The 10,673-nt window shown below is 38.5% G+C and overlaps 1 protein-coding gene across 3 annotated transcripts in view; it reads right to left on the reverse strand.

The window, feature by feature from the left end:
- LOC116336299 (leucine zipper putative tumor suppressor 2 homolog) overlaps positions 1–10,258 on the reverse strand; it is a 42,755-nt gene extending 32,497 nt beyond the window's left edge. For 2 of the 3 annotated variants that reach the window (XM_039616531.1, XM_031760148.2), the window contains exon 1: positions 10,012–10,258. The gene's annotated coding sequence lies outside the window, so the exon portion shown is untranslated. Of the gene's footprint in view, positions 1–1,970; positions 2,102–10,011 lie in introns of all 3 variants that reach the window. The other variant, XM_039616530.1, reaches the window with a different exon arrangement.
- Positions 10,259–10,673: the final 415 nt, after the last annotated feature.

The following is a 10,673-nucleotide window of genomic DNA, read 5'->3' on the forward strand; positions in this document are numbered from 1 at the left end:
TATGTAGACTCATAGCAAATGGGATCAGAAACATTTCACAAAAGTATTGCATTAACTGTTTAAAAACTGCAAGCATTTTTAGACGTAGTCCCGCATTTTCAGAGCTTATTCAGGTGCTTCTAGATCTTTATGTAATCTCGGACTGACTCAGTGATATCGAGATTAGGGATCAGTGCCATATAATCTGCTGCAGGACTTTTTGGTCTTTCTGACATTGAAGATAAAGGCTATATATACAGGGTTTCCACCAGGGAAGTCGATAACTCCAGTGGCCCTGACAGGGGCAAACAATTTAATATATCTACACTAATCTTTTCTAACAGTGATTGCGAAGCCCAGACAAAACACTGGAGCAGTGTTAGCCTCTGTATTTCACACAGACAATGAGTGACAAGAAAGAGAGGTACTGGGATGGTAATACCCAAATATAACTAATGGAAGACCACTGATTCACTTCATGTGGCAAAGATTATTCAGCCTACCATGATTCTACTATAAAATAGCAGTTATAATATCTGCCTGGGTCTTTAATTTCATATTTAATTCAATTTCAATGCTTGGGATTTTGGCTCACAACAATAAATACACACCCTTTCTTTTATAACGGTGTGTTTTTACTCTTCCCTAAAAGCTCAAACTCATTCACTTTTTAGGACAGCCTGAGGCGAGATGACTAAAAGGCAGCCTTCGGTCATAAAAGATCTGCCGAGAGGAAGTTAAACTCAACAGGCAGATGTAGATGAACCTGAGGCAGATTTAATAATGGGTGCCTGCAATTGCATTTGTCTGTGGATCGCTCAGGGTCACCCGGCCCACTTTAAACACTGTGATGCAGTTGTGTGTGAACTTTCCAGTGGTTTCCCTGTGGCTGCTGTGCAGGTCTCCAGAGGCATGGGAGTCCTGCACTACCCAAGCTTGGTTTGTCTCTGTAGTCCTTGCAGGCTTTTTTTTTTTTTAAATTAAATCTTTGTAAATCATACATGAAGTGCTTTCTAAGTGTATCCAACATAGAGTGCATACAAATACAACTTAAATGTACATTCATGCCATGCTATTGGCAAAAGTATGAGGATAAATAATTAAGGAGAAGGTAACCTACAAAAAATTAGTTTCCAGCTGATGTTTAAATCAAACCACTGGTTCAGCTTGTCTCATGGATAGAGGAAGGCTGTTCCAAAGTTGAGGCACCACAATCTCATCTGGTGATCTCTGAATTTAAACTAAGTGTGGAACAATTAAACGACTGTTCAGATGATGGGAAAGGCCAACTGTTCAGCACATCTGCTACAATATATGAGCAAGAGCTTGCCCACGTAAGGCTTTGCATGAAATACTAAGTTTAAGTGGAAGAAAATTAAAGGAACTACTAACGAGTAGGATGGAGTGCAAGGGTTAGCTTTTTCTGTAAGCAACCAAGGACGACTGAAAATGTATGTAAAAAGCAAACAGTAGAAGAGCAAACTGTTATTGGCTGACAGTAAAGATTTGAGTTTCCAGATGTTTCTTAGATAAACAAAAATAAGCCTGGATGAAGTTGGAGGAGAAGAAGAGAAGATTTAAAACACAACAACACCTTGTTGTGACCCTGGGTCTCCCACCACCTCCACCTTTTTTTTAATAAGTTAAAGCTCAAGAAAATTCTGTGTAATAAGTTAATATTGTGCATTTTATTAACTTAAGTTAATTACATTTATCAAACAATTACCAAAATAAAATGACCAATCATGATTGTGATTTCTGCTTAATCTAGCAGCACTTCCAAGAAGGTAGTAAGATAGAATAGCTAAACCAAGTTGTAGCTTTTATAATATAAAATATATAACCTATCCCCACTGGGCTTGTAAAACACTGTTAGAACTCTGGCAGTGTGCTTTGTAGCTCATTCAGTGACTTCAGACTTAAATAGTGTCCTCTCCTACCAAGGACACTTTTCCCTGAGTCACCAAGTGATGTTGATGACAGCAACTTACCTCTGAAGGAAGCTAAGCCCAGCCGTTCTGGCATCTTATCAGGGCTGTTTACAAAACTGTAAATGTAGTCACTACTGTGGGACCCATTCAGAAAGTGACTGCAGGAAAGGAGGCAGTGGCACAGGTCAAGTCTGTGGGGATGGGGAAAAACATTTGGGGATGATTAAGAGAATGAATGCAGTTACAGCGGTGGAGCAGTGATTGAGTGAAGAGAATTATGAGAGGTTCAGCCTGCTTCTCTATACAGCACATTAGAAATTTACTGAAAGGAGAGAGCTTTTATATTCTACATTCATCAGTATTCAGGGGATGAACTCTGTTCTGTTTGTAGAATAAAAACTGGTAGAGTCCACTTTGCGTCACACTTGAGTATAAAAAATAACCCTGACTTTATTTTTTTAAAGCACTGGCTGATCAGTCGATTTAAAAAGCCAAAGTCAGGCCAGACAGTGAAACTGAATTTAAGTATTATTGCAACAAATAAGTCCTCTTATTAATATCAGCAAATCTTGTCATAAAATGACTGCTTGAGTTTTGGAATGTTAGTTGGGGGGGGGAATCAACATCAATATATTTACTAAAAAATTAAGATTATTTTTGACATTCTGAGACATTTTATTGGCAAAACAATCAAGAAAACAGTTACGAAAGGGAATTGAGAACCTTCTCCAGTCTCTCTGAATCACATGCCCTGAAGCTTATCAACTGACTGTTGGTGACAATGTTTTTCTGACAGCTGCATACTGGCAAAACAATGACGTCAGTGTCATGACACCAGCATGAGTCCAGGGTTTGAGATTCATATTTCAAAATCAGTGGGAATTCCTGCCTTAAACGTCGTTTATATTTGTTTTACACACTGTAGCAAGGACACCACTTGTGGGCCTAACTACATGTGTTACATTTTTCCTCCTTCAACTACAACATTTGCTCTAAATTCTTCTGTCTTTGCTTTAGTGGCTTTCTTTTGTCTTCTCTTTATGATGCCTTCTCTCATTCCCCATCTTCTGTCCCATCCACACCAATGCTTCAGTGCTGAATATTTTATAAATCAAGAAGTTTCACCTTTAGAAGTTCAAGCTGTGAAAATATTCTTAGACAGGTATTCTGAAACTTGTCTTTACACTTTAGCTTCACAGTAATAATCTTATTAATTTTGTTATTGGTAGCCATTTCAATATCCAGTGTTTTATTTTGTTTGTGTTTTTTTCCCTTAGTAAATGCATATTTATATTTTTGGCCAACAGCCCATGTCTGTATGCCTTCAAATTCACATGTTTTCAGCCTGAAGCAGCAGGAGGAGCTGAGAGAGGTAACGATAACATAAGATAAAATGCTGTCTGACCTGTACAAGATGTCAATCCACCTCTGCAGTGTCTCTGGACAATTTTTCCATGCCAGTGCAAACGTTGACTGTGTGTGGGAGTCTCACATTGTAATGGCTAGATTTGCATGACTGCATGAAATTACACGGATAACCCCCAAAGACTGAAAAGCTTAATAGGCCTTATTCTTTCAGACAGAAAATCAACAGGTTAACATTAAAGTCCTTTCCTAGTCGCACAATGTTTGTATAATACACATGTTTACGTATAACATATTGAAGTTACTGCACTACATGTGGTTCTATGGGTTTTTGTACAGGTATAAAAAAAAGTCCTGGGAAATCTTCTAGAAAGAAAAACTTTTGGCTAAAGTTTTGGAAGTTAAAAGTTTTAAAATATGGATGGAGGGTGCTTTGGCACCATGGTCCATTTGCATTGAAATGGGGCCATTAGTCAAAGCACCAGGAAAGGAGACAAGGAGGACAAAAAAAATGGCAATTTAGAAGGTAAAAGATGTCCACAGATAAATGGCTGCTGCACTTGAAAATTGGGACAAAGCAAAAAAAATAAAAAAAATTCACATGAGATTTAACAAAGGAGAGAAACTGGGAGGCCTGGGTGTAACATTCATCTGCTGTTAAATCCTCCAAATACTCCCCATCTTAATCTGTATTCTTCAAAATTTCATGATCACAGACACAACCTGGTCGCGTCAGGACAGATTAGTCAGAAAAGAAGGCCACAAAATGTCCTGTCTGGTTCCCAAGCTCAGGCATCTGAGGTCTCTAAAACCTCAGCCCCTGCCTCTCAGTGCCCTCAAACAGCTGTTCAGTCCAGCTGTGCAAAGAGCTCAGAGCTGGCTAAGAGTACCAAACCAAATCCTCGAGAGGAGCTCAGGTCACAAGGCTCAGCAGTAAATTAAACCTGCAAGTTATTTTAATTGTGGGGTGCATTTTAAATAAATATAAATATAATTTTCTCAATTACTTAATTGTATGGCCATGATGGTCCCCGTCACGTATCTTTTATATAATAAATCTAGGATATATGCCAAAAGAGGGGCTCTGTTATTCATAACACCTTTTCCAAACAGAGTCCTCAGGCTTTTTATTGATTTTGAACCAAATGTAGACATGCCGGTACCCCCATAAATAGGTCCCTGGTCCATTCCCAAAGGGGAAAAAAACCCTTTCCAATTCTAATTTTCAATACAAATGTCATTTTTTAACCAGCTGTTTTTATTTTATTAAATTGGGTTGCTGTTACTGAAGCAGAATAGACATTACCATTTATCCAACAGTTAGAAATAACAGGAAACTCCTTAAATTCCTATCAATAAGCTAAAAGACTCAGTTTAGTGTATGAGGACAACTCCTTGCTATAGCACAGACTCAAAAAGTGACATGGGTTGATCTATAGGCCCAGTCTATTAGGCAGAATTCTATGCTGGTTCTTAGTCGTTACACTTTATAGGAGAGCTAAAAGTAGAGGAAGCTAACAGCAAAGGGTCAGCAGTTTAGAGGTGTGACAAAGTGGATGAGTAGTTGAAATACTCCCCATTCGTCTCACAAGTATTGACTTTTTGCACATTAAGCACATTATTCTCTACATGTGTTTATTCGCTATGATTTGCTATTGTCAAAGTAACACTGCTGCACTTAGTATCCCAGGTTTGTTTGTGTAAGCATTATGCTGACGTCAAAATCAAACATTCAGCAGATTAAAGCAAATACTTGGTCCCATGTTGCTTTATAGTTTATCATGTTGCAGATTAACTCATTTGTGCATACTTACATTGGTTCTTGTTCTCAGTCTTCATGTATGTCAGGTGTGGGAAAGGCCCGCTCCACATATCCTGATTTTTAAAGTACTAATGATGTCATGACTGACATCAACAAGGTAACCCAAAAGGAGGTATGTTTTTTTCATAGGAATGTTTCCTTTTGTTTTTTCAGGACACAAAGTGATTTCTTGAATATTTTCCTTCCATACAGAGCCATGAGAATAGTAGCTTTATGCGATTCTCACATAGAGGTGTGTTGTGTTACCTTTTTTGATTTTTGTTAATTAAGTTAATTTCGGGGAGGTTTGTTCAGTTTCACATATAATGGTGGTCACTGTAAATATATCGCTCAACTCTGGGAACCCGAAATGTCTGCTGAGTCTGCTTCCTTGACCCTCGAGTCAGGCTATTTGACATGAGGATATAACGCCTGCTACATCTATAGCTTTTTCTGTAATATCTGTAATAGTTTCATTTGCAAGTGCAAACTATGGTTAAAAAAAACAAAAAAAACAACAAAAAAAAACAAAGGAAGCCAGGCAAAGCCTCCCCCGTCAGCTCAACTCATGCAACATGTCCCCATCTTCATGAAGAACCACACTGAGAAGTTAAAGGCATAAAAATACGCCGATATGTGTGAGGAGGAGTACTCATAGTGACAGCAGGGAGAAGAGCAACTAGTGTAAATGACAACTCAATCCAGTAACCTAATTACTCTGACACTGAGCTGAAATAAGAGTAGTGCAAATAAATGAGGCGTAAAAAGTAATTACGGTTACTTTGGTCCTGTTGTCATGTATTCTTTTACTCATAAATACCAATTTAGCATATTTGCATGCTTAGATGTATTACTTTCATTTTACAAAGTCAGGAAAACCATGTTTAAGCCAGGCTTGGTGTTACTTTAACAAAGTTTTCCTGCATATTGAGAAGAAGTTTACCCTCCAACAAAGAGGTTTTATCCTTTAACCTTTCATCAGTTTTATGTAAGAGAATGTTCGTTTACTGAAGCTTAAAAGAAAAAAAAGACAGGTATACAGGCCTTTTAAACAAATCGTGCTTATATGTGTCGTAACCCCCTAAAAGTAATTTGTCATCAGCTAAAAGAATCATTCCCGGCTTCATCCTTCGTACACAGTATTAGAACTGAAGTCAAGGTATTGCATCAGAGAAAGTATGACTTTTTCTCAAAAGCTAGGTCTTAGACAAGAAAAGCCCTGGATTAGAGTTGATGTCCTCGTACTTAGCCTGCCAAGGTGTTCTGGTTTCCATAAAAAATTCCTATCATCACATCCTATTGTATTAATATATAAAAATACAGGAACTGACAAGAGTACAAAGAATTGCCCTTTCTTGTCATTTACAGACGTGTGCCCAGCAACACAGGCTCAAGGACTGTTTACAAAAGCAGAAAGTGATTATAAATGCACTGTAGGTCAGAGGAGGAAGCACTGGCTAGCTAATCATATCACAATAAAAAGAGATTTGGAATTTCACTATAAGCTATAAGAAATCAGTGACTCTAACAGTGGGAAAAAGGAGGGCACACAGTTAAAGCTGCCTGGTCACAGCTCACTTTGTTTAGTCAACATCTTCAACAACCTGCAGTCTTTCAGCTACCTGAAACCCCCATTCAGCTCATCTGTACACAGACGACAAAGCATGGATTTTATATCAGCCCACAGCAAGTCTTCCTTTAAAACATAATTCCCAGCGAATTATTGATCTTCAACTAGAGCTCTATTCCTTCTTCTGTAATGTTGATACTAATAAAAGCTTGTATCCAATCTTCTTCTCCAGCTATTTGCATTAAAAGCCTCACTAAGCCCCAGCATCATAATTTCAGACAGTTTTAAAACATTGTTGTGTGGGAAAGTTTGCAACAACACTAATTACAGCAAGCAACCAGTGAGAGGAGAGCAAATTCAACACAATGAGGCGCTGCATAAACAAAGAAACCCAATAATTACTAAATCTGCACTTCATGTGGCGTGATGGGCCCTCACGAAGACTAAATACAACACATGTTTTCACGTTCCTGACAGCTCCCGCTATCTTGCCATTGTTCCCTTGTCTTTTAAAGTTTCTCTCATATTATTATTCCTTCAAGGAGACAGTTTGTGCAGCATAAAACAAACAATAGAGGGCCACAACCTTTAGTTTAAAGAGCTCAAGGGCAACGTTCACAGCAGCACAACTGAGAAGTATCAAAGAAAACAAAAACAATATGGCCTTTTAAAACTAATATACACTCATACCTCCAAGCTCAGCCTTCCTGATTCAAACAAGTCTGACTAGAAACAAACAAGGTGTGGTCCCACGAGAAGACACATTACATGACCAAATGCGCACCGCACTAAGGTAAACCTCCCTATCAAAACAGTGCTTTCTCTTCTAGTGCTTGGGGTGATTTTAACTGGCAGCACATACGGTGCCTCAAGGCTGCCAGTGTCTCATACACACAGTTCATAATTTGTTTCACAATAATCACATAAAAAGCTGAAAAATGTGATTACATTATATGAGCACATAAGTATTTGCAAGCCTGAAATAGAATTAGCAAAACCTTTTCTGTAGCTTGACTAGTCTTGGATTTTGGGACTTTTGTAGGTGTAACAGGTGTTTTCCCACATGTAGCCTTTAACTGGGATGAGTAAACTCAACAACATGCAAACTACAGGCAACTGTGGCAATCTGCAAATGACCAAAGGAGGTTTCACTGCAACACCCTCTCTGGCAGGGACAGCCAGCAACCACTCGTCAACCACGGGGTCAGGTAACATTTTCCCAGGGGGGTCGCCAACTGGTCTCTAGGCCTGTGTGACTGAGGTCTTACTAACCTTAATGATGGTTCAAGCACCCTACTGACACCTTTATTTAAAGGTTTCAACATATACAATACAGGAGAGAAAAAAACAAAACAAACACAGATTTGTTAACCAAGCAAAATACTGGTCATCACACCCCAACCCTAAACATCCAGAATCATGATTCACCCATCATGCAAAAAGAGAAAAAAAGAAAAACACAGAATGCGGGATATGTCTTAGTCTCAGGAGTGCTCTTTTATGCTGACAAAGCAGCTCCTCTAGAAATGAGGGAAGCTTGCCATGTGCTTAGAAAAGTCACTTGACAAATTATCAATCCAAACAGGCTGTGTGGCCTCTCACTGACAAAGCTGCTCAGGTATGGGTTTGACCTTGCTTTGTATGTTTAAGCAGAAGAAATTTTAATACAGCATCCTGCAGAGTTGTGGGGGTTTGAAGGCCGGAGCTCGCCCTGCTGTTTGCTTTGTTTGCTCTTTACTATGTTATCTTGTTCCAAGCATTTGGCCTTTTGTTTACAGATGACTGAGCTGCGAACAAAAATAGAGGGAATGTTTTTTGTTTTTTTACCTCATTATTAAAATAAGTGCACTTAGGGGTTTTTGGCAGCATAAATCCTTCTTAATATAAATGTGATTTAGGTTTATGTAAACCTTTTTGAGTTTCACTTATTCTAATTTGTCAAAGTGTGGCCTCACAGCACACCGGGCAACAATACTGTAAAAGCGCGTCTGAGTCGAGCCAATTTCCACTGCAGACAGCGTCACGGGGGGAATGCCATTCATTTTAAGAATTCACATATGTTGCTGCTCTGTCCCAGGGGCAGGGCAGGCAGTAGTTGTTAACTGCTCTCTCCTAGTTTCTGTTGTCATTGGATCATAAAATCTGCCACTGTCCCCAAAGACTTCATGTTTGCTTGTTGTTAAGTAAAACTTTTTCTGAGCTCCTGCTGGTGTTATTCATTCTGGTTGACAGCAGCAAACAGATCCTAAAACACAAACTCACCCCACTCACTGTCTGTGGAGCAGGCCTAGATTTTCAGGTCTCCTGTGATGCTGCACGTTTAGGAGCTTTTCCTGGTCATTTCTAGCTTTAGAAAAGACCAGAAAGCCACAAAGGAAAAATGCATTCCACATCATGTGGACCCAAAGTGTGGGTGGAAAGAAATAACAAGGTTTTATTCCTGTTTAATAACTTAATAACTGACTAATAACTAATATAACTTTAGCCTACTGATGTCCACATTACAATTTAAGAGCTAAAGCAAATATACACCCACACAAAATGTCACAACCAACCAAAACTCACAAAATTAATATACTACATAGATTAACAGAAAGAATCGCTGCCAATGTGGATGTTTTATTTTTTTCTTATAGTTCACTGAGGGGACAAAAAAAACTAAGGTGTATTTTGGGTAAACTTTGGCTCTTACTGCCATATAAGCCCACTTAGATCACGTGATCATCTTCTAGCCATGATTCCCTTTGTGTTAAATAGCGCTAATATAGTCATGCTTCATTCAACATGTTTAGGTTATTGTACATACAAATTCTGAGGAGATCAGGTGAAAGACACTCACTGATTCTTCATAGAAATGACAACTTTAAGTAGTTCCTAGAAAAGCAATCATGTCCCTAAGACTGAAATAATACACAGCAATTAGCCAGCCTTCTGTTTCTAAACAGATAAGATAAAAAGAAATCAGATTAGTCTTGAAGAGACCGATGAGGAGGACATGCTGAAAGTCCACGATAAGGAAACTGTTGATTTATAAGCTCTACTGAAGCTGAAGTCTGGACAGGAAATGAGTCTGGATACACTACAGGAGGCACTTTGTTGTGTCTAAACCCACCCAACCTGTCATGACCGATGCACACATCGATAAAAAAAGGAAGTGAGACTTTTTAAAGGGCAAAAGAAAAAGAACCTACTCTTTATTTCCCAATCATACACCTGTGCGGAGTAGGTGTGACAAAGTTGGATATCTATGCGTTCAAAGTAAACAATAAGACACACATGCTTTGGCACAACTCAAACCCCGACATAAAGCCACGCACACTAATTGTATCATGTTTTCATTGATTGTTAGGTTAGTTAGAGCCTACCGTATACAAAGTGTTGTGAACAGTCCGGGACAGTTGCTTTGCTCTGTTGTGGAAAAATCTGAGGAGGAAAATGAGGATGCCTCGGGAATGTTTTTTTCTTCTTTTTAAATCGTCTTATCCACAAACTCGTAACTTTAGCCACGGCTGAGCTGACAAAACTGCATGTTCAAGTCTTGCTCAAGCTGTCTCGTTACTCTTCCTGTCGCTGAAAGCGCGTTTGTTGCTGTGCGAGGAGCTGAACGGGAGCTGCTCGTATTTCATTAGAGCGGCGGAAAGCTGGTGAGAAAAACAGACGCTACATCCGGTAATATGTTTAAAAATAAGAGTCTGTTTACTAGGACTAAATTTCCCAGGATTTTCATTCAAACATTTTCAGGCAATTTTTTTTTAAATAAAACTGAATGAAAAAATAAATGAATAAAACTAAACAAACAACATTTTAACTTTTTTTTAAGTGCAACTATATTAAAATTATTTTCATTAATTCAAAAAGGTTCAAAAACAGTCCTTCAATAGTCCTGGGAGGTGTTTATCTGATTTGAGAGGTTGTTTATTTATTTATTTATTTAATTATTTATATTTGAGCTGCAACAATACTATTAGCTCTTGGGGTTTTAAAATACAGAGACTGATTATTCTTTTTTCATTTCAAATTATCATTT

This window comes from Oreochromis aureus, linkage group 8 (assembly GCF_013358895.1).
Source record: "Oreochromis aureus strain Israel breed Guangdong linkage group 8, ZZ_aureus, whole genome shotgun sequence".
Lineage (NCBI taxonomy): Eukaryota > Metazoa > Chordata > Actinopteri > Cichliformes > Cichlidae > Oreochromis > Oreochromis aureus.